Raw genomic sequence first — 24,206 nt, 5'->3', positions numbered from 1 at the left:
AGCCGGCATGCAGCATCGGGGAACGCAGGGAAAAGAGTGCTGGGGCACCACATCCGCGACAGGCAGGATGATGCTGGTTTAATGCTTTAACGTTAGGGTCTTCACGGTGAGAGAAATCTGTTTTCCAGTATTGCGCAGTTAGGACTAACCGTGAGGCTGTTCACGGCGTGATTACAACACGCAGCAGCAGTCCGTGGGGTGAGGCTTTCCAAGAGCAGGCAGAGAAAGAAAAAAGCAGGACCAGATGAGAGGTTGGACCAAAGGAGGAGGAGAGGGATTTCTGGGGCCAGCAGGGTTTGGGAGTCTGGCGTTCCCGCAGAGAGCAGCATCACCCTGCACAGCGGGAGGCTGCACCAGGCTTTAGCAGCCCCAACAAGGCGGTAGGTGGGCAAGGTCTGGCATAGTCTGGCAGAATTCTGAATGAAGTAACCTACAGGAAAATGTAGCAAAAACCCCACCAGGATTAAGAAACCCCACACAACCTCCCCCCCCCCCGAGCCAAACACTGAGAAACAAGTTCAAGACTGCACTCACCCCCCTTGGCACAAAATTAGAGTACAATTACACAAATGAAGGAAGTGTACAGCTCAGTGTGGACGGCACTGGTGTTTGTGGTTTCAGATATACGTGTTTCAAGGGGGGCTCAGCTGCACCTCCCGACACTTCAGATCAGGAGGCAGACTCAAGCAGAGACATCCACCACCTGAACATCCTCTGGGACCAGCTCCTTGCCACGGTCAGTGGAGAGGACAGCACCCAATGCATGGGATCTACTGGCTCATATTCAATTAAAAAATATCAAAAAAGTATCCTATGTGACATTATGCAAAAGTACTTTTTTTTCTAGTATCCCTGGTGTTGTGAATGATAAATTTTAGGCTGAAATCATCACAGCGGTGTTACCTTTGAATTCTAAAAATGGTATCTTAGATTATTTTTTAATAGTTTTAATAGAAACTTCCTGTATCTTTTACTCCGGATTTTTTTCAGATTCAGTAGGAACTGGCAAAAAGAGACTTACACGTGGATCACGCCCACAAACTACATACCGACACCACTGCACACGCAACGATAATTTGCTTACTGGCAACCCCCTTGTTGTCGGGGAAAGGGTTAATTCTAGCAACCTTGGAGCTTTATTGTGTGCACTGCCAGAATTAGCTTACACTACAAAATGAAACACCGTGAAACCTGTACTGCATTAAGGTTAGTGGAACTACATAATAATTTATGAACTGGACTATGGTTTACACCACAGACAAACAATCGCTAAGCAGGAGGTCTTAGGAAGCTGAAGGTTAAAGGTGATTGCATATTACCTGAACTTCCCTTCAATAACTCAACACATGACTATTAGCCTGGTTTATCTGGCTCTATTAAGAAGAGCCGATGAAAACTTTTAATCTGCTTCCAAATGTCTCCAGGCACTGGGTAGATATTAGCTTGTTTGGTTGGGAGCGCTAAAATAATAGAAAAACCGGGGAGCTCTGCTCCCCAGCCCTCGTTAGGACTTTCAGAGCTGTGCCCTCATCGCAGATGCCTTGCTAAGGGCGATGCAGACCCTGCCCATACCCTGCCTGCGCCCCTGCCCACAGCCGCTGCCCACAGCCCTGCCTGTGCCCCTGCCTGCAGCCCTACCCACAGCCCCTGCCCACAGCCACTGCCCACAGCCCTGCCTATGCCCCTGCCTGCGCCCCTGCCCACAGCCCTGCCTGCACCCCCTCCCCATAGCCCTGCCTGCACCCCCTGCCCATAGCCCTGCCTGCAGTCCTGCCCATAGCCCTGCCCTCAGCCCCTGCCCATAGCCCTGCCTGCAGCCCTGCCTGCAGCCCTGCCCACAGCCCTGCCTGCACCCCCTCCCCATAGCCCTGCCTGCACCCCCTCCCCATAGCCCTGCCTGCACCCCCTGCCCATAGCCCTGCCTGCAGTCCTGCCCATAGCCCTGCCCTCAGCCCCTGCCCATAGCCCTGCCTGCAGCCCTACCCATAGCCCTGCCTGCAGCCCTGCCCACAGCCCTGCCTGCACCCCCTGCCCATAGCCCTGCCTGCAGCCCTGCCCATAGCCCTGCCTATAGCCCTGCCCATAGCCCTGCCTGCAGCCCTGCCCATAGACTTGCCCACAGCCCTGCCCGTGCCCCTGCCCGTGCGGGCAGCCCTTTGCTGATTGCAGCCAGCAGGCAGCGTCCCGCGCCCAGATCGCGCTCCAGGTCAAACCAAGCACAATCGGCATTTGGCACCGGGAGCCTTTCTGCTCTGGGAACATTTCACAGCTTTAATTGCACTGTCGGTTTATTATGCTCATAAATGTTATTGCAAGTGGTTTCCCTCCTCACGTCACTTGTCCTGCCACTGGGCATCTCCAATCGCACCCCGCACCCCAAGGAGCCCGTGGTGAGATGCTCCTGGAAGGAAACTTTGATCATAAATTACCACCAACTTACTACAAGCGACAAACTGTACCTCACATCAGGACACCCAACCTCTGCGTGCTCCGCGATGCCCTGAGCACTGCCTGAACCCCAGCTCTGTGCTGAGAAACCCCAAGAGCTGCCCCTGCACCCCGCAGCTGCTCACAGAGCATCCTGCACTGCACGTGGGTCTGGGGGCTGCCCCTCGTCCCCCTCCTCCACCGCCCCTGGGACACGGGAAGCCAGCACCGAAAACTGAGCAAATTCAACACACTTTACCCCAAAATAGCATGACTTTAGCTGACAATAAAGGATGACCTTATGGTCATACCAACAAAACTTCCAAAAATAATCCTTTCATGGGCTTTATGTGATAGCGGCCGTAAGCATTTCAAAGCACTGGCATTAACGGGGGGCGGGGGGGGGGAGGGGGAGCAGTTCCCTCTGCTCCTTTTCAGCTTGGCAATACTACAATTAAACAATAGGTTTCATTTCTGGAGTAAAAGCTGTTATTAACCAGCTACTGCTTTATTGTTTTGTGTATTTGTTTTACTACAGTGCCTACAGGGCTGAAACAAAGACAGGGCCCTGCCCCAAAGTGTTTACGCTCTTAATTAGCCTTAATTAAGGTAGCAGCTCCCAACAGCTCCAGCTCCAGACTGCTGTTTCTCTTACAGGGCCACATCCAACAAGCAGTGGAGTCCCTAAAAGTCTCACCCACTTCTGCAGGGGCAGAGTCAGGGTCCGCAGACCTGGGTATCGCTGCGCCCGGGACACGCCGGCGCTGCAGGCATCCCTCGCCATCTCACCCACAGGGACCACCCCAGGGCAGCACAGCAGAGGCCGCCGGACCCCGCAGCAGAGCTAACTGCAGTTCATTCTCCAAGTCAAACCCACCACGGCTGCACAAGTGCCTCCTGTCAGCGCCACTGCACCCACCTGGGGCTCCTGCCGCTAGGGCACGGCTGCGGAGAAGGGAGGTGATGTTGCACGCCTGCTGCAAGATCAAGCCGGGTGGGAAGAAGCAGGCACGTGCGGGTTACGGGGGGTCCGTGCAGCTCAGTGAAGCCAAGGCTGCAGACTTGCGAGATGCTTCTGATCACCTTTCAAGTGGGCAGCATGGTACTGGAGAGGTAGGAGATGAGGAATGATCTGGAGAATCTCAGTGCTGAGCACCACCCCGGGGGAGAAGGGCAAGGATCACACCAACTCGTTGTAACTCAGGCTTCACGTGGCGATCCGTCAACCTTACGACCAAGTCTCACCCAAAAGCTGTCTACACTGCCCACTACTCCTCACTTCCTCAGAAGCCGCAGCAATGCCCACCTCCCCTCTGGCAGCACAGCCATTTAATGCCGCGTGTTTCAAATGCTCCCATCCGTCCAGCGTGCCCCATCTCCCTGCTACGGGACATCGCAGTGCATTGCTTTGAAACAAACAAGGAGAGAATTAACCCAATGTATCACCGTTCACTTTGTGTACATGTGTGTGTGCACTGAAAGAAAATAAACAGAACCGAATTGGAAATCCTGGAACCTGATTATTTATTTATTTGCACTGCAAGCAAAGTCAGAGGCACCTACTGCCTCAAAGCCTCTACAAACTGAAGCAACTGTTTAAGAACAAAATTGGGATGTTTAAGTAACTTCTAACAGAAATAAACAGTGCGGATCCAAAGCAGAGTAAAAATATTGAGCAATCACCAAAACCTGTCAAATCAAATGTAACAAATGAAAGGCCTTCAAGATAGTGACTGCACATTCTCAGGGTTGCTTGGGCTACACTCCAGCCCGGCAGATTATTTACCTTTCCAGCCAAATCCATCATCCCCCTGACGTTCCAGGCAAACACAAACGAGGAAACTCGGCTTTGTCGCTGAGCTGTGGAGGGAGCAGTAACAAACCCGGCTCGCTTCCGAGGGCGCTGCGTGCGTCTGCTTCACCTGCTCTGCCCCAGCACTGGGAACCCCTCCGCACGTGATGCTTTCTAAAGAGCTCCGGAAAATGAGCATCAAGACACAAGGACAAAATCCTCTGTTCACACCTGACATAACACAGCTTTTCCTTGTCCCCAGGACAGTAAATACCCTTTGATCAGGGCAGTCACCCCACCGGGACAGACACCTGCCAGTGCCCGGGGCATCGGCGCACCAGGGAGCAGGGGGAGATGCAGGATGGGACCACCGACAAATGCTTTGTGCTCTCCAATTCCCTGGAGGTTTTCCAGGACAGGACAGCACAGACAGGGCAGAAGCAGCAGGAGCAGGAGCTGTTTTCTCCAGCCCCCTTTGCTCAGCGCAGCCAAGCACACCCCTCTGCCCCATCCCAGGCAGAAGACGTACGGCACTGAATTCCCTTCCTGCTCAAACTGCGGGACGCCAACTAAATTTGGATTAACCTGTGCTACTAGTTAGCACAACTCTGGTAATAACTTTATTTGCTTGGTTTCCAGACAAGGAGGATGAGGACAAGGGGGTCAGCTGTCTGCAGCCCCAGGGGACCTGCACCGTGGGTGACCACGACGGTCCCAGGGATGTGCAGCTTCCATGGTTTGGAGGGTCCATGGTCTCCTCTGTTCCCACCACCAGCACCTCACTACTGCCAAAGCCCTCGGTGACCGCAGAGGAGGTACTGGGGGATGGCAGACCAGCAGGCAACAAGGGAAAGGGTTGGAACACCCCATATTTCTAAGGGTGCAGACCACAAAAGCTCTAAAATAAAATAAACCTTGGTGCTTAAAACAGACATAAGCCTAAAGGGCACGTGTATTTTTAATTTAATAACTAGCCTCACAGGTATAAACAAGGTGGAAAAGGCAAGGGAGGTCTTCAACTGCTTTTCCTTACAAACAAGTCTGCAAGGCTCAAAACATCCCCGCCACCCATGCTGTTGACAAAATATGATTTATATTTATTTGTGTGTGCATGCACTGGAGCTCAGCAGAAGAGCAGAGGGTTTGGAGGGAGCTGCGGGCAGAGCACTGTGCCTGAGAGCACCTCACCCATGTGCCCCATGTTGGGTGACGGACGCTGTACTGCAGAAAGCACCCACGGTCTGCACGGGGAGAGCAATCCCCTGGCAGGACAGACATCTGCACAACTGAGACACACATGCCACTGAGCCTGGCCCCCAACACACCTGGCTGGAGAAGGACATCACCTTAAGAAAAATGAGAACAAGCTCTTGGCTTGAAGGAGAGAAATGCCCAGCACCCTCCAGAGATCCTGCTAATTTGGTAGGGATGTGCCCGGGTGCAACAACAACAGGCAGTGGTCAGGAGCCCTAGCAGAGATTAATATCCCAGGGCTTTTGGGCCACGCTCAATTTGTTTCACACGGAAAAAAATCAGTTAAAGCAGCTTGAATGGTTCAGAAGCACTCATGCTCTCTCCTGATGATGTCAAAAATCCAAGTTTTTCAGCAAGAGAATGATCATGTTCCCTTGTCCTTCAGCTGTGTGTTTGACAACAAAACTAGGAAATACTTTAGTGATTCAAATAACGAGTTCCTCTTCTAAAACACAGGATAACCAAGGTGTAAGGGAGATGTATTCGTGGCCAGGCAGGCACATGGTCCTCTGCCTGCTCCCCAAAAGCAGCACTGAGCCCGGGGAGCACAGTCCTGCCCCTGGCTCACAGGCATCGAGTGTCTACCACCAAGTCCTGGTGCCTCCTTTGTACATGTGGTCCTTTGCCTTGTGCTAAAATTATCAAGTGGTATTACCATGACACATGGAGACTGCTGCCCACCAGGCTGACGGGTATATTCTTAATTTTGCCTGTTCATCTATCTCTGCTTGTTCACCTGCTCATCATTTACTGCGCCAACCCTTTGCTCCCTACCTGAACAGCACTGGGCACAACCACATCCAGACCCCAAGCCGGGGCTCTGTGGCTCCACAGAGTGTGTGTCCTCTGTGTGGATTCCACACTAGGAATCCCCAAAAATAGTATCCTTCTGCTGCAGATCTGAAAGCCTCGTCTGCAAAGCTGTGGGACCACCTAGGGTCTGCTCCTGCTGCCGAGTCGCCGAGCCATGTATGGCAGTGGGTTTGCTGAGGCTTTTAGCTGTGGCCAAGAGAGAAACCCACACTGCAGCGCCCAAGGAGAGGAAGGAAAGAGAGGGAGAAAGGAGGAAAGGCAAGTTACGGATTTCACACCTGGAATATGTTTAGGAAATGTAGTTAAAACAACTCTTGATCCCCGTTACTAAACTGATACAGTAGTCTGAAAAATCTTGCCTCTCTCACTCCACGCTCTCTTCCCACAGCAGTTTTTCAAGGCAAACCAGCAAAAAGCAGCAGGAGTGTGGTCTGGGAGTGCTAAAGCAGCCGGGACGCATCCTGCCCAGGTGCTGGTAAAGAGGCAGTTCCGGCAAGGCCACCTCAGCCCTTCACCCCCATCCGTTTGGGGCAGTACCAGAGATCTCTCTGGGAAAGTGGGGATGAGGCAGCTGCAGCGCAGGCAAAACCACACAGCAAAGAAACAGGACAGATGGCAAAAAATAAAAAGAGAACAAGGAAAGAGATACACACACCGGTATGTTCAGTACTGCTGCAAAGCAAGCCAACAGAGGAGGGAAAAAGTTAAGCATGGGGCTGTGAATTATTAATTACATTGAAAACAGAGGAATGTATTAATAAAAAGAGTATGGGGAAACAGACATTTCACTAGTTGAAGTCTTCTTCTTAGCTTTACATGGATATGGTTTAAAAATGCAAGGAAAACTGCGCTGCAGAGCAAGCCAATACGGCAAGACGAGGGTGCAAGAGTTAAAGCATCAGAGAGCAGCAACTGAGCGCTGGGTGCCAGGCACAGAGACAAGGAGGAGATGGGGAAACGGGTGCCTGGTGACCAGAGGAGAAAGGATTCTATTCTCCTTCCAACATCCCTAAAAAAAGAAACCACTGCAAGTGAAGGGCTGCAGTGAGCCATTCTCCCACAACCCTGGTGAATTTAGTAGCATCGCTGCTAGTTTGTAGTGATGGAAGAAGAACACCAGCTGGGAGAAATGGGAGCAAATGCATGTGCTCAGTAGGAATAAAAGCACACGGGGATGAGGGTGCAGTGGAAGTAGCTCACAGTTTATCTGTGCATCAATGCAATGGATATTCCTGGCCCTTTCACAGCCCTACACGTGGTCTCAGCTCCTGGGTTTCTGGGTGAGGACACCAGGAGCAAGGCTGGGCTTCACAGGAGCAGCAGCCCACACACCCAGAACATCAATACAGGGTTCTGGAAATAAGAATCCACTAAAGCAGGCATCAAAAATAAAGCAAAACCCTCTACCCTCCATGAAAACTTCACAGACAGAAACAAGAACTGGAAGTTGACCAGTTCATGTTAGATTCTGAGGTTTTAAATCCTCCTGGACATAAACCCAGCCCCACTCCTGTCTTTTTAAAGCCACATGGAATCTTTAAGCAGGTAAGAAAATAAGAGCTCAATTAGAGCTACTGTAACTCCACAATTGTTTAGACATAATTGTCTAAATAAAATAAAGGGCTTAATTAGCAGTATCATCAAAATGAAAGGCATATTTGAATAAACACACTGCTGTTTCTGTCAAAAGCAATTAACATTTCACTTGATAAGAGCAATCTCGGCTGGATGCAGATGTTTTTAATAATGAAAATATTTTTCCTACTGATAATAATTAAAACCATTTTTTCCATTTTTTTTTTTTCTTTTAAAGAAATTCTGTGAAGACTGGTGCTGGGAATAATCAGTATCTCACCTTCAACCCCAAGAACCATATCATCCCTGATAAGGGCACTTTAGACAGAAAGTGAACTGTCCTCACATCCACTCCTAAATGCACCGAGGACTGAAAAGAAATATTTTTGCATCCCACTTTAATGAAATAAATTAATTGGGCACCGCAAGACCACACATCCCAGAGCTACATCCCATTCTGTGTCTCTAAACCCTTTAAATAGCACAGGGGATGGCATCTGCGCATCCTGGTTTTGTTCATTAAGATCTGGAATTCTCGTATTTTAACTTACTACATGCCAAGAACCAAAGGCAGCTCTTCGGTAAAATAATAATAATAAAAAAATAAAAGCATATTCCAGCTCAGCTGTCCCCTCCATGTGGGCTGCCCAGGGCTAGGATGGAGCTCTTTACAGTAGACCTACATAGTAAAACCAAAATAATTAAGAACTGAGACAGGCACCCTCTTAAATCTCAACAAGCATAAACATACTGATACTATCTGCTTAAGTGAGAGAAGGATGTCAGAGATGACAAACCACACAGATATATTGTGAAAATTAAATACGTTTTCCTGAATCCAGAAACCGGAGCTGTGAAACTGCTCAATGTCAGATAAAACAGAAGAGTCTGAGAAATTTATCAGCCATTAATAGATTGAGCCATCAAAAAGTTACAGGAGACAGACTATACTGGGCTCCTTATTGAAGCCCAAGAGCCAAAAGTGCGACTTCCTGATTCTACATGTTAATGAAAAATGAGCGGAATTTATGGATGCTTTTGAATTTAATTAAAGCAGGGTCTTGGAGCTCTTAATTTTGTTCTTTGCATGGTGAGCTGGTGCAACAGGGGCCCAAGCCAAGGGCTGCTGCAGCCCTTCCACCAGACCAGGCTCTGCTCACAAGCTTTGCCTTTGGTCTCAGAGCCAGGAGGTGACCACCTGGGAGGGAAACCAGGCGGCCACTGCCCACCCCACAACCTCCACGAGTCAGAAACATCCCCTTCGCATGTGTTCGAAACAGGGGGTGTGGGGTGTGGAACTACAAGACTACAAATTCAAGACATATAGGGGAAAGCAAAGGTATGGACAACATGCATTCCGGCGCCTGCAGCATCCTCTCTCCAGCCCTCCGTGCCGGGCCCTGGGAAGCCACCCGGTCCCACCTGGCTCAGCCTCGCCCTGCCGGCAGCGGTACAGCCCCTGCAGGACATCCCTCAGGTCCCCACTGCCGCTTTTTTTGCTCTGGTTAATGAAACTTCAGCACCAAAACCAGAGCAATGCAGGCATCGAAATCAAAGCGTCCATCTGTCATCCCCATGCTAATATTGTTTGCAGCGTGGCTCTTGGTATTTAGCATCCACAGTAATGATGGAAACTGCTGGGAAAGCGTTCAAGAATTCCCTAAACAGTGTGTTAATTAATCCTCCTCTACAGAAGCGCGTTAGAAAGGGTCACTCTGCAAACCAGGAACCACGCATTAAACAGTGTCACTATCAGGCGTAAACAGAACCAAGTGGCATTTACTTTTTGCTTGGTGTCCCATGTTTCACATCTGCCTGTGGGCTTTGTGACTTGGAGCAGCCACGCACCGGAAGGGTGACCGAGGGCATCCCGGGTGCTCGGCCACCACGCCAGCGCTGCAGACGCCCCGGGAAGCAGCACTCTCCCCTGCTCTGCAGCCAGCGGCATGACTGCAGCCCTCACAGGCACAATCGTCAAGCAAAACTTCCCGCAAGCGGCAGATACAAGCAGTAGCTGACTCTCAGTGGTGCCAGGGAAAGGGTGAAAAGGTAAATCACTGTAAAAATCCAGCCTTTTTTGCGGCGTTGACTGGGCCAGCTGGCAACGCCACCATCAACGAGTACAGAAGGAGAAGATGGAAATGCAAAAGATCACATTTCCCAGTATGGTCATAAGTTTACTAAAAAGAAACAATTTGCTTCAATTCATAAATTGTGAAGGTATCTTTTATGACTGTCTTTACAAAGGGGATGAGGCCTGTGACCAAATATTTTATAGATGTTACAAAGGGATGAGTGACCTCCCTGCCTGCCAAAACTAGAGATGCAATGGAACTTTATCACTTAAAGTTCACAGAAGTAAGGAAATGTATCTGTCCCTGGGACGTTACAACCCACAACTGCTACAACCCTAACATTTTACATGTCCTGCAGACACTGAGTAGACCTTCAAAACATGTGCCTCGTAACTTTTAATAGTGACGGTCCCCTTGCTTCTGACAATGCATACAAATCTGAACTCCAATTCTACCACCACTGCAGGAACGCTGCAGCGTTTCACAGGGCAAACGCTTCTCAAAGGCTGTTTACATTCGATTTTATCAGTCCTATGTAATAAAAAAAAATAATCACCTGGCACAGGGCTGAATAGGTGCAGCTGAGCAGCCCAAGCAGCACAACCTCAGCGCACATGCAGTGGGCCTGGCAAAAAAGAAAAAAAGCAAAGCAAAGCAGCTACTCTCTGAAGTCAAATGGCAAAATGCCCATTTTGTCTTGAATGCCAATGCAAAATACTTGCTGATTCCTCCAGCAGTTTATTATTAGTGATGAAGTCCCCCGAGGTCCCTCCAAAGTAATTTTTCTGCTACCAGAACTCAGTCCGGCAGAAAACAATAGCGATTTTGCAGCTCAGATGACATGCTAAGATGAATAACAGGAAGGTGAATAAGAACGGTGCTCACAACAGGCTCTGGGAAACAGTTCCAATTACACAATCCCCTCTTCAAAAAGTTGTATTTTCGCCTAATGTGAAGCGACGGTGGAAAACTCTTGTGATCATGAACAAACACAACTGCTGGCCCGGCTGCAAGCCCGGAGCCGCCTGGCAAGAACCTGCCCACCTGCTCTGCTTGCATCCAGCTTTGCTGGGAAGGGAAGGTCCCCACCGCAGCCCCGTGCACAGAGACCGCTGCAGTCACAAGCCTGTGCTGTGACATGGGTGGGCTGCCTGGAACGAGCTGAGGCTGGTGCAGGGAGCAAACTGACGAACACTGCATTTAGACCAGCGACTTCCAGCTTAAAAAATTTCATTTAAAAGATGGTAAATAAACCATGCAAGATCATTTCTGAGGAATGGACCTTCAAAGAGTCCAAGCAGGAGCTCCCTGGTGCTGCGTGTCTCCAACTCCTTGGCCCTGGCTGTCCATCTCACCCCTTGCACATCAGGGAGAACGCCAGTTCCCCACCACAGGAAGACCTCGGGTTACTGAAACCAGCCCAAGGAGCACTGCAGCCATGGAGCAACCTGGGGTGTGGGGGTAGCATCAGATGAAACAAGGGATGGCTGAAACCCTCTTTCAAAAATGCTCCTCTGATGCCATGACAGACTAGTGTGAACGATTCTCTCCCAACCTCCATTCCAAATCCCTGCTCAACATCTTCCAAGGAAAATTTGCTGAAACGGTACTGCCACGCCTCATTACCAAACATTAACATCTCTGCTGGGGATAGCACAAGCAGGAGCCCAAAATTACCAACAGTACCTCAAGACACCAAACTTTTCACGTCAGAAAGAGAAAATATAAAGGTAACCAGACAGGCATCAAAAAGCATTTCAGGCCATTTAGTAGCTCAAAATCTTTCATTGAGAAGCAGGACTATCTTGTTTGCTTTTGGAAAAAGGGTCGTGCCATGCTGAAGAAACCGTCAACGTGGGTTGCTTGAATGTTACAAAGCTTTCATTTGAGGTCTGGCTTTTATTTAAACTGCAAAGCTCAGGGGATTCTCCAGGACCACAGAAAATTATTTTGAGAAAGTACACTGCAGTCATGCTGCTGGAGAAGCAGGGAACCGTCGGTGGGGCCAGAGCTTCCAAACGGAGCAGGCAGACCAGAGCTGCGCTGTAACCCAGCGCTGGCCATGGCCGCACCGGGCTCCCTCGGTGTTTGCTCCAGTTTAATGGGCAACTTCATGGCACTGACATCGTTCGCTCTTTTAACAGGGCTCTTTCCAAAGCAATTACTCATTTATAAGGGCTATAACGTTTTATACCGTGTATTTTGGTGTGGTACCCAGCAGAGCCTGCTCCTGGCAGGCTGCCTGCCCACCTTCGGCAGGCAGGCTCTGACGATGAGGTCCGAGGGGGCTGCGGCAAGGGTGTGCCCACATCCCCGCAGACCTTGTCCCTGCTGAGCTCCAGGCCAACTCCCACTGCTGCTTAACTTTTAGTTCTCCCACTACGTGTTTTCAAAGCGGGATAAGCCATGAGTTTTTCTGACGGTGGGCTATCACACGCCAGCTGACACAGCTCGGTCCCTAACAAATCCTTTCGGAGCAGAGGCATGGGTCTGCACCACTCAACAACAGGCTGCGCTGAAGCTCACGGAGGAAAAAAGGCAAGTATGGCAAAAATGTAAGTACGAAGCATTTCACCTGAAATAAGAATATAAACAGAAGCAGTCTATACCCGATGACATTGGGTTTCAGCCACATCTAGCATACTAATGGGAGCTGAACCATCTAACGTTATTGGGGCAGGCTAAGGAAGGACTCACGGAGTTGGGATACAAAAGTTGTCTTCTGAGATGGGTCTCATGAAGTTCCAAACCGACTGACTGCTCTCTGCATGCGCTGTCCTGCAGACATCCCAAAGCCTGTGCGTTCCCACCAGTGAGCCGTGCCCTACCTCCCCGGCGGCAGTTCCTGCGCGGCTCAGCCGAGCGCGTGAAGCCTTTCACCCGCACACAGCAACGGGCTACGGCATACAGAAACCCAGTTACTTAATGCGCTCTGGATGGACTTTGCCACTTGCTGGAAGTCAAAGGAAAGAATATAAGGGTAAAAACCATATAAATCATCCTGCAACTTGATTTCATTCTGGTTGCGACTAGAGCAGTTCATATCCATTTATGAATTCCTCCTACTGTGGCTGATCCATCTGCACACGCTGCTCCGGCTGCTAATCAGGTCAGCACCCCCTCCTCTCTGCCCCTCTGCCCAAAATTGCATTTAAAACACAAATAATAATAATAAAACATCATAAAAATGTCACTAGACAAAGTAAATAAACCATAACTACAAAACTGCTCGCTGATATTTTGTAGAAACTCCTATAAAATTAACTTTTACAACTTTTACTGGCAACTTCAACCTCGGTTGAAATTATTCTCTGATTAGTGTGCCCATATATCTCAGGGCAGCCAGTGACCCTCATCCAATTACGTTAAGAAACAGTTTGCACACATCCAGGCCTCACAATTAAAACCGGGATAACATACGCCCCGCTCCCAGGGCAGAAATGTCTCCCCTATGATTTCTGATGTATGATTTGGAACGTGGTAAAAAAGATTTGCTCTTTTAATCCACCCACTAAAATCAATCATGCACAAACTTTAAGAGTCAGGGAGGGTGTCGTGAGGGGGTTTTTGTTGAGGGTTTTTTTGGTGGGTTTTTTTTTTTTAAGAGAAAAAAAAAAACAAATAAAAAAAAAACCTCAGCATGCACATTGCTGGCTTTAATTTCCTTGAGTAAACAGTGTGTTGCAGCCGTGTTGTTGAGGGCTGAGGAAGAGGACGCATACCTGAAATTTAGGCTCATTACTGCTGTATGAAATATGTCTCCGATGTCAACTCTGGCTCGGCTGGCTGTTGGATTTAAACATGAATTACTCCAGTTACTCTATCAAAAGTGTCAGTACACAAGCGGCCGTGGAGTTTAATTAGCCTGGCCTGCTTGCAACAACATTGCATTGAACAGTAAAGTAAGATTATACTCATGCTGAGCAGATTTAGCTTAAACAGCCCCAAAAGTATTAAAAGGGTAGTAGGGTGAGGACTGATTGTAAGTTTACAACTGGAACAGATTACAGTCAGGTTCCCAGATTGCACTGGTAGGCTGGCCGCGGGGGAACGGGGTTTCACTGGATTTACCCCTCTTTAAGGTTACCCCCATTAACCAGCGGTGGCTGGGGGAGCTCCTGGTGCAGCAGAGCCTGTTTCTGACAGCACACACCCGCTGGAAAGAGGGTGCCTGCTCCTAAAGGATGCTCAACTATCAGGAACACTCTGCACGGACCTTGGCTCAACGCCTCCCCTTACTGGGAGCGGAGACAACCTGGGCCAGCCTGGCTATGCCTGCAAAGCGTCCCCGTATTTATTATATTGGTCTAATTCTTGTCTTTAAGCAATCAGTGACAGCTTGGTGGAACAGCTGGTGGATTAGTTTCCCCGACACACTTCCCATCCTGATTTATTTCAGGGCTGATGGCCACATTCCTCATGCACCAGCAGCTCGGCTCCTCAGCTGCAGATCTCCACGCCAAAGGGGCTGTCAGGTGGGGAAAAGCTCGTGCACACACTGCAAGGGCAGAACCCAGTCCTCTACCATCAGGAAGAAGAAATTAAACGTAAAATCTCGAAGGACTTTGAATCTCTTGATGATTAATTATTTAAAATTAGAATTCAAAAATATAAATTGTAATATAAATTATATAAAGCACAATTACATAAAATAAAATTGTATTTTCAAGGTTAACAGCTCTTGCCTGTAGACTGCAGTTTGCTATGCAGGAGTCACTGGAAAAAAACCTGAAGAAACTAAACAGAAAAAAGGCAGAAACCCCTGACACTAGAGAAATCCAGACTTGCTCCTACCAGTACTCTCAAAAGCCATAGCTCGGTCAACAGCCAAAGAGCAAAAGTGTTGATCATCACAAAATAAAAGAACAGAACTGGCTACAAAAAGCAAATCTAACGAGTAGTGAGCAAGCCCCAAAACTACGAAGCACAGCAGTGAAGCACAAGCAGCACATCACTTCAAACGTGACAGTCACAGCGGTTAAACCCACCCAGAGGTGCGAGAGGAGCGGCGCTGGCCCCTGGAAAAGGATCAGCTGCATCCACCAGCCTACGGAGGGCTGGAAATCCATGGCATCAGCTCTGATGTTAAAAATCAAACGACGGGGGTAAGACCGCTACTACAGTGGATTTTAGAGGCATTAAGGGAAATGTGAGGGAGGCAAGGAGGAAGCAACGCTGAAAAGAGATGTTAGGAAATCCTCCCATCCAAAGAATTTGAAAGGGCAGGCAGGGAAAGGGGAAGAGAAGTGTGAAAACAAGAGGGGGAGAAAAGGCCCCGTGATGCCCTCAGGTATTTCATGTGTGGATCCTGCTCGAGCAGCCCTCGGCTGTGATGTACAAAGGGGTCCTTCTTCAGAGGAGAGAGAAAGCCATGCAGAACATTCACCATAGCTAATTAATTTAGGACCCTCAATTACAAGTAGGATCTTGTGACACTGCTTTATTTGTAGCCTTTTTTTTTTCTTTTTTTTTTAATAAACAAAAAGCAGATAAGAAGCGTGACACCTTTAATGGCTTTACAATGGCTTTCCTGCCAGCGCTGCATGCCTTGGGGACCTGCCAGAGAGCATCCAGTGCCGAAAGCCTTGTCCCTGCTTTTGGGAGTCCCCGTAACCACTGCTCGCCCCTAATCGACTCATCACCGTACCAGCTCGCTACCCAAGAACATCCCCTCTAGAAAAGCACTAGAAATGGGATTACATCAAATATCAAAAGGCAGACAATCTCCTATTTCATTTTAAAACAGGACTTGCTTTCTCAGTCTTTGCGTTCGGGCAGGAGGTGCCCAGCGTTACTGGACAAAAACCAGAGGAATAAACAATGCTATGTTTTTTTTAAAAACTGCAAAGGGAAAACGCTGTTGTTTACACACCGCAATATTGACAGATTTACACGCTAACAGCCGCATTAAAATAATACAGCTCTGGCACGAACTCACAAAAAGCGACGCAATTCAGAGTTGCCTGTAAATGTGTCGATGGGGAGTTGGGGACCTTCACGCCAGAGCCAAACTCACCGAAGGCAAATGCTACAAAATCTTGATAACCTTTGAGGTGAAGCCCTTTGGGGCAAACCCGAACTGCTGCCCCTTGCTCCTCTTGCCGCTCTCACAGACCCCCCGTGCCCACCGAAGCAGCCCCTCCGTGTGCGCCGTTAACCACACGTCTACGGGGAATAATGCGATCATTCTTCCACCCACCTCAGCCCTCCCACGACAGAGCCCAGGGCACTATCCTTCCACAGAAACTCCACCATTTTAATTTAAAGGAACAAAGGACATTCTTTGAGTGAGCAGACTGGAAATAAGCATTTAAAACCAAGTGTTTCACCCCACAGCTTTAATATCAAGGGGGTAACTCCATGGTGCGGCTTATCATAAAGACCATGATCAACCATATTTGCTAATACAGAGCATGCTCATGGTTTGACAGTCATCAGACCAGAGCCTGTCTCCAACAAATCAACTTCTGGGGTTTGGGAGCTACACCGGTCACCACCGGGAAGGTGAACCTGTCATCCATCTGTCCCCGGCTCCGTGGTGTGATCCGAAAGCCAAGGGAAGAGGGGACCGCTTGCCTTCACCCAGCTGTGCTTGAGCCCCTGCAGAGATACTCCCCCTCGCAAACACAGAGGGCAGCAATACAAGTTATTTTGCAGTATGCACGTACACCTGTTTGAGAAGATTTCCCCCTCACATCCCACTCTCAGTCCAGAAATCCATGCCAAGCAGAAGAGAAACATGAAGCCTCCAAAGAAACAGAACAAAAGTACCTAGCTTCCCACAAGCCCTGAGTTTAGCACAACACAACAAGCTGATGGAGGCCTTACTTGCTCCAGAACTGGGGGGCTGGGATGCTCCAGTACCATAGGGAAGCACTAGACGGCATTCCTAGAGACAGCCTGAGCCAGCGGCTCTAAACATATGAAGCAGCCCGATCCCTGGACCCAGGCCATGGTCTGATCCAAGGAGGTATCTTCTAGGTGCGTCTGCTGAATGCTTTAACACAATACTTCCTTCCCAGTATTCTCTCCTGGGATGCAGATCTCCTGCACGCAGCAAACAGTGCCAGGAGGGCTGTGCCATTGGGAGCTGAAGCTCTGTCACCTGGTTTCCTACAGATCTGCCTCTGCGCTCCTCCTCTTCCATCACATCTCGTTTCAATATTCTTGACCCACCACATTACCTATGACACCAATGCCATGGGACCTCACGGTTCCACAGGCTTCAGCCATGCCGACCCTCGAAACCCTCTTCCCCTTCCCCCTGTGTGCCACGTTTTCCTTCTCCAGCAACACCAACCATATCTTGTTTCAAACCTACATTAAATGATGCTGAGCTGGTGGATGCCTTTATGCACAAACGTCCATAAAAGTCCTGTCCCGAACTGTCAAAACTCTCACAAATGGAAGTATTTATTACACGGGAGCCCCTCAGACGCTAATGAAATTCCTATCATTAGTAAAGCTGGAGGACTGCATCCCCACTGCAGAGCAGATTAGATGCTCATCTAATAACCACAAGACTAAGCGCTGCATTGGTGGCTCTAAATTACTTTCTTTCAATAAAGATAAGTCTTGGATCCTTATTGAATAAAGAGATACCTCTGCAGGCCTAACCCAGCATTTTGAAAGATTAATGACTCGTGACGTCTTGGTTGAGTCTGGCTTTCTGACCAAAGGCTGCCTTAAATGAAAAATTAAAAGGAGAAATCTTTCCTGCCATGCAACTAAACGTAAAGCACATTCTTGAGCAAACATCAAAAGTTTTAACCATCCACTAAACTTGGGCAGCTTGGGCACAGAGTATCTTAACTTTGGCAAAACATAAAGCTGTGCTTGGAACCCAAAATCCGTGCTGTACAGCCAAAGGAATGCTGGGCCTCGGAGAGATGGTTCGCTCTTCAGAAGATAAAGTATTAAATTTCTGCTAAATCTCAAGCACTAAAATTAAATACAAACTTCGAGGGAAGCGAATGAAAAGGCCGATGCATAATTGTTTCATAAAATTTGTGTTTAATTTACTTGAGACAGGCCATTTTATAGTTTATCAAAAACAGCTGGTGTCATAGCCATACATTCATGGTCCCGTAACACGGATACAATTTATCCTGTGAAATCTGTAAATGAAACAAGACAAAGTTCTCAATATCTTTTATAATAAATTCTTTCAACAGGTAGAACCAAGTCCTGAAGCAAGCTATATTAATGGACTACAATGAAAAAAACAGTAATCAAGGAGTTGGGCTCTCTCAGAAGCTATAAAACCATTAAAAATGTACAGTGCTAAATGGTAAGTTAATTACTACCCACTGCCGTCTGACTGTGTCCCCCGGGGCACGCTGATGACCAGCATGCTTGCATGCTCAGGACCAAGATGAACACACACACGTTGCAAGGAATTCTTACCAAAATACTTTTACCAGAGCGTGTTTTGGCTAAAAATAAAATATTGCCATGGCACCTGGCTGTCATCTTTCTGGCATGTACTCACGTAGCACGTGCCAGACATGTATGATCCCTTGGTTCCACAGCGAAACCCACCCCCTGGTTTTCATGGTGCTTCCTCTTGCCCAAGCCATTTTACAAACTGCACAACAGAAGCGCAAGGTCTGGCATCACCTCAGACAGGCTGGGCTTGAATCCACTGGCCAGCAAAGGGGGGATCATCTTCAAGAAGCAGGGTCTTGGAAACTGGCAACTGGACACATGGACCACTCTCCGAGCCCTGGGCGACGGAAGGCCAGTGGAAGTGCCCCCTAAGAACAAACATGTCAAGCCTGATGCTCTACTGAAATCCAGCACTGGCAATTATTTTTGACCTCTGTGTACCCACCTGGCTTTGGACAGTCTTTCTCTCTCTGCCTTCCCAGCTGGCTACACAGGCTGCCATACGCTGGATGTTTCCTGGTCTTTGGTCATCATGCAGATGACCTTCCAGAATGATTCCCTGGATCTGGGTCTCTGAGTCCAGGCAAAGCTCCCTCAAAACCTGTGAGGATCCATGTTTGCACTGGGCAAAACCAGGTACAGAGTCAGGGCACAGGCCTGGGATTGTCTAAGAGGAGCAGGACAAGATCCAAGAAATCACCTCTCATTGCACAGTACCAGGTGCTGAAACCTCCACACCTTCAGCAGTGCACGTCCAGGTCTGCTCCAGCTATTTCTGGGATCAGAGGCAGCAGTTATATTAGCAGCAGGAGAAACAAACTTCAAGTCATCATTTCAACCACTGTTCCAGAGTAAAAATCACTGCCTAGCATTTTTGTTTCCTTCAATCGTGTACTCCAGCAGCAATGTCTGATGGCAGAGGAGAAATTGTACAAATTTACAGCTGTTTTACGTCTAAATACAATTTCTGGTAGAAAAGACTGGGGGGGTGTAACTGTGCCATTCATCCCAGAGGGACCCTAAACCCAGCTCTGGTGCACACAAATGCAATACCCATAAAACCAGCATGTTGTGGAACCTCCTTAAACCAAACATGAAAATGCCTATTAAGGGTCTACGGGGGTTCATTTTTCCCAGTGCGAAAAGTCCTGCAAGAGAGGTCAGGGCCAGCTACTGTGCAGGGGTCTGTGTGCACCAGAGCCCACAAACATCAGGTCACGGAGCGCATCTCCAACAGGCTCTAAAAAGGAGGTGGGCTAGAAGTCTGCATGAAAAGGCATCACGGTTATGGCTATATAGTGCTTTTATGTCATGCACTTCTGGGAATGGTAAAGCACACCGCACCACCAAGATGCAAGGATGGGCTCTGCCAGTCTGCAGCTGCTGGAGAGCATGTGACCAAGAAGGCAGCAAAAGGTTCAAGTACGCCAGGGGCCAGCTAGGACAGCTTAGGGGAAGGCAAAACCTCACGTTCCCCACAAAGATCTGGTTAAATGACTGATGCCAACAAAAATTCCAGCCATTTCACCCAGTTCTATCCCCCACCTTTGGCCACGGTATTAGACCAGCACCTCAGCAGCACTAAAAAAGCCCAAGTCTGGTACAAAGATGCAAGTTACACTCAGCATGGAGAGACTCCACGGAGCCGGAGGAGTCCAGACAACCTTCGGAGCAGGGCAGAGCTGTTGGCAGGCACTGATACTGCCTAAGGGCAGCAACGACCCGGCTGCCCCCGCTGCCCCCTCTCAGCAAGCGAGGACCACGGGATCCAGGCTCCCCAAACCACAAAGGGATGCTACAGGGTCCAATGCAGCCAACACTCTGGGCTTTAATCATATAATTTATTTCTGCATGTCCAGTATTTAAGTGTTTATTTAATATGTCCTATTTTCTTGCATCTCATCACTCGTCAACCCCCTAAATGTGAAATGCATCCCCAAAATCCCATTTTGCATCCTCACAGTCTCCAGCATCACCTCCCAGCTGATAATCATGCTTGCTGTAACAGACAGCCCTTTGTTCTTCCACGGAGGAGAGCGTGTAACCTATCCTAACCTAAAGGGAACTATTTCTTTAGTGTACACTGTAAATTGAACTAAAGTGCCAGAGAAACAGTAAGAAATTCCTGAGTGCTCTCCTAAAAACCCCCAGCCAAAACGGCTCCCATATAGGTGACATATAAAATTTCGTAGAAGAGGAAACATTAGAAATCGAGGAGAAGTCGGTAACATCTTAACTAGCAAATTAAACCCATACCATGGTTCGTGTAGAGGCAACCCTACTACAAGCCTGCATTATTGCCCAAAGAAAGCACTCTCACAGGGAGATACGCTGCATCCTGGCATGAGCTCCTCTGAGATTTGCTGGAGGCAAATCATATAATATGAAACCCGGACTCATCCTTGTCAGACAAAATAGGAGATGGTGCCAAGCAAGGAGTAAACACCCGCTGTCGCGCTACAGCTTCTCCCTTGTGCCCTTCGAGCCTTGCAGGGTCCCGCTCCTTCCTCTGACCCTCCGTGTCAGGCTACCCTTCGGTTATTCCGGCTAGGAAGAAGAGTAAGACCCAACAATTCATACAGGCTACAGGCACGAAGACACTGAACAGGACATAGCCATGGATAAAATCCTCAAAAAGCACCCAACCTGCTAAATTGCCACCTTCAGGAGATCTTTTATTTCAGAAGTTAAAAAAAAAAAAAAAGGGCAACAGAAAACCTCCCTGTGCTGATCTTTTGCAGTCCTTCTGACAGCACCTTTTCCTCTTACCTACAGCTTCCCCGCAAACAAGGAAAGAGATCAACTACAAACCCTGCAAGCACTTTCTAGTTGAGAAAGTTTTGCATTTAATTACGTAACGCAACACACATGGCTCTCACATCTGCACAGCACCGCACTCCATCATCCGCGGGACTCCCCTCCACCCTCACCCATCAGCTTGATGAACTCATTACAGTAATGAGGAAAGCGATGGGCTTGATGTTAATCATACTGCTGAGACTTACAGGAGTAATAAAACAATAGAAAGCAAATCTCCAATATTTAAGCAGCTAACCAGCCATGTTTGTTAACTACTCCTGGCCTTTACATCCCCCCAAGGTAATCAGCTAACGCTTGTCTGCTGGTAGCACAGTCAGGTCACGTGTGTGCTGCTGCTGCAGATTTGGCACAGATAACTGCAAAAGGGAGTTATAAAAAGCACTGTTAGATCCTGCTCGTGGTTACCAAAATGTATGGCAGGAGCAACTTGATGAAAATTGCACACAAACATACACAGAGGAATACTAATGATCAAACGTACTGCAGAAGCGACATGCATTAACAGAGAAAAGCTGCTCTTTAAAGACATACTTCTGGTTCCATTTCTGACAAAACTTCTACAGGAAATTCTCAGTGACGACAAATTCACAGACCATGGTGAAATTCAGAGTAGTGACAGAGTAGTGGTTTAAAGAATTAAAGGATTGCCCTTTTAAAACTTTGGGTGTGCAGGTTTCTGGGAAACAAAGCAACCAACCTGCTGGAAATGCTCAGCACCTCTTACAAGCAGCGTCCCATCAGGATCTGACCAAGAAATGGTGAGCTCCCCAGCCCCTCACAACTGTGTCCTGCCCTGCGAGGCCACTGCGTGAGGACTGCTGGCAGGACGAAAACACATTTAGCAGAAGAGCATCCCTTTAGGAGCTCCAGGAGGGAACTGGAGCACCCTGACACGGAGAGGGGTAAGATACCTGCCCTTGGAGGGTTTCAGGTGTTGATCCTCCCCTGGCACCTTCAGTCTCTCTTTGAAAATCTCTGCAGGACCTTCCCAAGCACCCTCTGGTAGAATCACGGTTGGGACAAGCACTGCTGGAAGAAGTCGTTGCCCTAACGACAGCACCCAAACCCAGGGTTGGCACACAAGGGCAGGGGTGCAGGAATTGGGAGAGGCACCCTCACGTGAACTTTAGTCCTAGCAAATTACAAAAGCGAGTTGCTCTCTATATAATCAAGCCAAAGTTCAGTTAGGAAAGTCAGGTTTGACCAGCTTTGAGAAAACTACCCTTTGATAACTACATGCTACATTATCCTTTCACTTCTTTTGGCAGAGAAAAGAGGTTCCTGCAGTTTCCTTTGGCTCCCGCTCCCTCCCGTCAATCCCTTTGTGCACTCAGATAGTTCAGGTTCAATGTTCAAAAGGGGGAACAGGCTGTGAAACATCCATCAGCTCTGCTTACCAACAGAACTGGTGAGCGAGGGCAAAGGGAGACGGCACCCAGAGCTGGCCATACTGGTTAGAGATCTTGGGATCTGACCATGCTATCTGCCCGTGGGGCTCTCTTTCTGTAGTTGCTGGAAATGCCCTTTACAATGATTTGCAGCAACTTGAAGCGTGGCACCAGTAGCAAAAAATCATTAATGAATCGCATACTGTGTCAAGAAACATTCCCAGACTGTTCTTGCTCATGTTTGGTTTCAACATCTGCACCGGTGTTCCCAGTCACTTGGCTGAGATCAGAGCAGGACAGCGCTTCACATCATCTGCCAAACTTGGTATTGAAAGGCTGCTAAAATTGCAATTAACTCCTTGAATTAAAATATTTCACTTATTTGCCTTCAGGGCCAAGGATAACGCATTGAAGCAGATTTCCATTGTGGGCTGCTTGCAAACTGTTAATTGCAACTATTGCCTTAAGGACTCACGAATCCTAACTCATCTCATACAGAGCGTGGGCCACCTCCTGCGTGGGATACTATTTCTACTCCTTAGACAGATGACAGGAAATTTTATCAAACAAGATGAAGGCTGTTGCAAGGCCCTTAAGCTACCAACAAACCTACATGTTCTTTGTGGCAAGCAATACAGTTAGACAAGCGGGTATTAAAGCCAACTCACATTTTACGTTTCAATAAATACTCTTTAAAATAGTATTATTTGCGGAACGGAATTTGCTCAGCTCCAGCAGTTGCTGGTTCATTTCTCCCCAGCGCTCTCCTCCAGGTGAGTGGGGCTGGCCTGACACCCAGAAGTTAAAAAAGCAGCGATACTCTTAAGAGAAAGTGTGGGTGGAAGAGGGGTGATGGTCACAACTCCCCAAGGCAGCCACGGGCTTGGCGTGCCGAGCCTGGGGGAAAAGCAGAACCAGCAGCAGGACTCCAGATGTCAGCAGGTTCCTTGAGGAGGGTGAGTTTACTGAACGTGGCTCTAAGAAGAGAAAAAAACCTTCTCCCTGCTCGTCCTGCAGAGCTTTTGTTCCATGCCCTCAGCCACTGCTGGGAAATGCCAGCGCGCAGCCCAGGCATAGCTCCGCTGGCTTCGGGCACCGGCCGCTGGAGAAGGTGGCACTCATCCACCTTGGGCTGGGATCGTCACACCGATGGAATGATGGCAGAGAGCAACAAGCTTGTGTTACCTTCAAATGGATCCAACGTGACAGTTGGAAATTCAATATTGTCTCAGTCTGATTGGACGTGATCCAGTTCAATTCTGTCAAATGTCTTGATTAATGCTAAAGCAATAAAACCCCTTTTAGCCATCGAGACGGCCAGGGTGAAAGGGAAGAGGAAGAATATGATCCTTGGAAAATATAGATAAGTTAATTCATGAATATGAGAAAAATAACTGCCATTTTTAATACAAATATTTCCATCATGCTTGCAAGGGCAACAACACTCAACCCCTTCTTTTCCCTGTAAACTGGTCAAGAGGGAAAAGCTCCCAGTGAGCACCTTGGGCAGCCCGAACTCTCACCCTGACCATGGTATGACAGCACAGTTATGGAAAAGTTCTATTTCTTTGTCTTGAGTTATTTTGAGATAGACTAGAAAACTTGGTTACAGATTTGCTTAACCAGAAACGCCACAAAGTAGAAGGAATGGGTCTGAACTGCAGATGGGAACGC

General features: G+C 48.4%; 1 protein-coding gene and 1 long non-coding RNA gene across 9 annotated transcripts in view; both read right to left on the bottom strand.

The window, feature by feature from the left end:
• The window catches only part of LMF1 (lipase maturation factor 1), a 218,164-nt gene that overhangs the window by 98,849 nt on the left and 95,109 nt on the right, over positions 1 to 24,206 (bottom strand). The window lies entirely within an intron of this gene.
• On the bottom strand, positions 17,930 to 19,895 carry LOC121086400. The gene is made up of 2 exons (XR_005827351.1): positions 18,556 to 19,895; positions 17,930 to 18,053 (listed from the first exon to the last, which is right to left on the bottom strand). It is a non-coding gene; the product is annotated as an uncharacterized LOC121086400 (long non-coding RNA).

The sequence above is a fragment of the Falco naumanni genome, chromosome 4 (assembly GCF_017639655.2).
Source record: "Falco naumanni isolate bFalNau1 chromosome 4, bFalNau1.pat, whole genome shotgun sequence".
Classification (NCBI taxonomy): domain Eukaryota; kingdom Metazoa; phylum Chordata; class Aves; order Falconiformes; family Falconidae; genus Falco; species Falco naumanni.
Note: the sequence above shows the minus strand (reverse complement) of the source record. Positions and strands in the feature narration are given on the sequence as shown.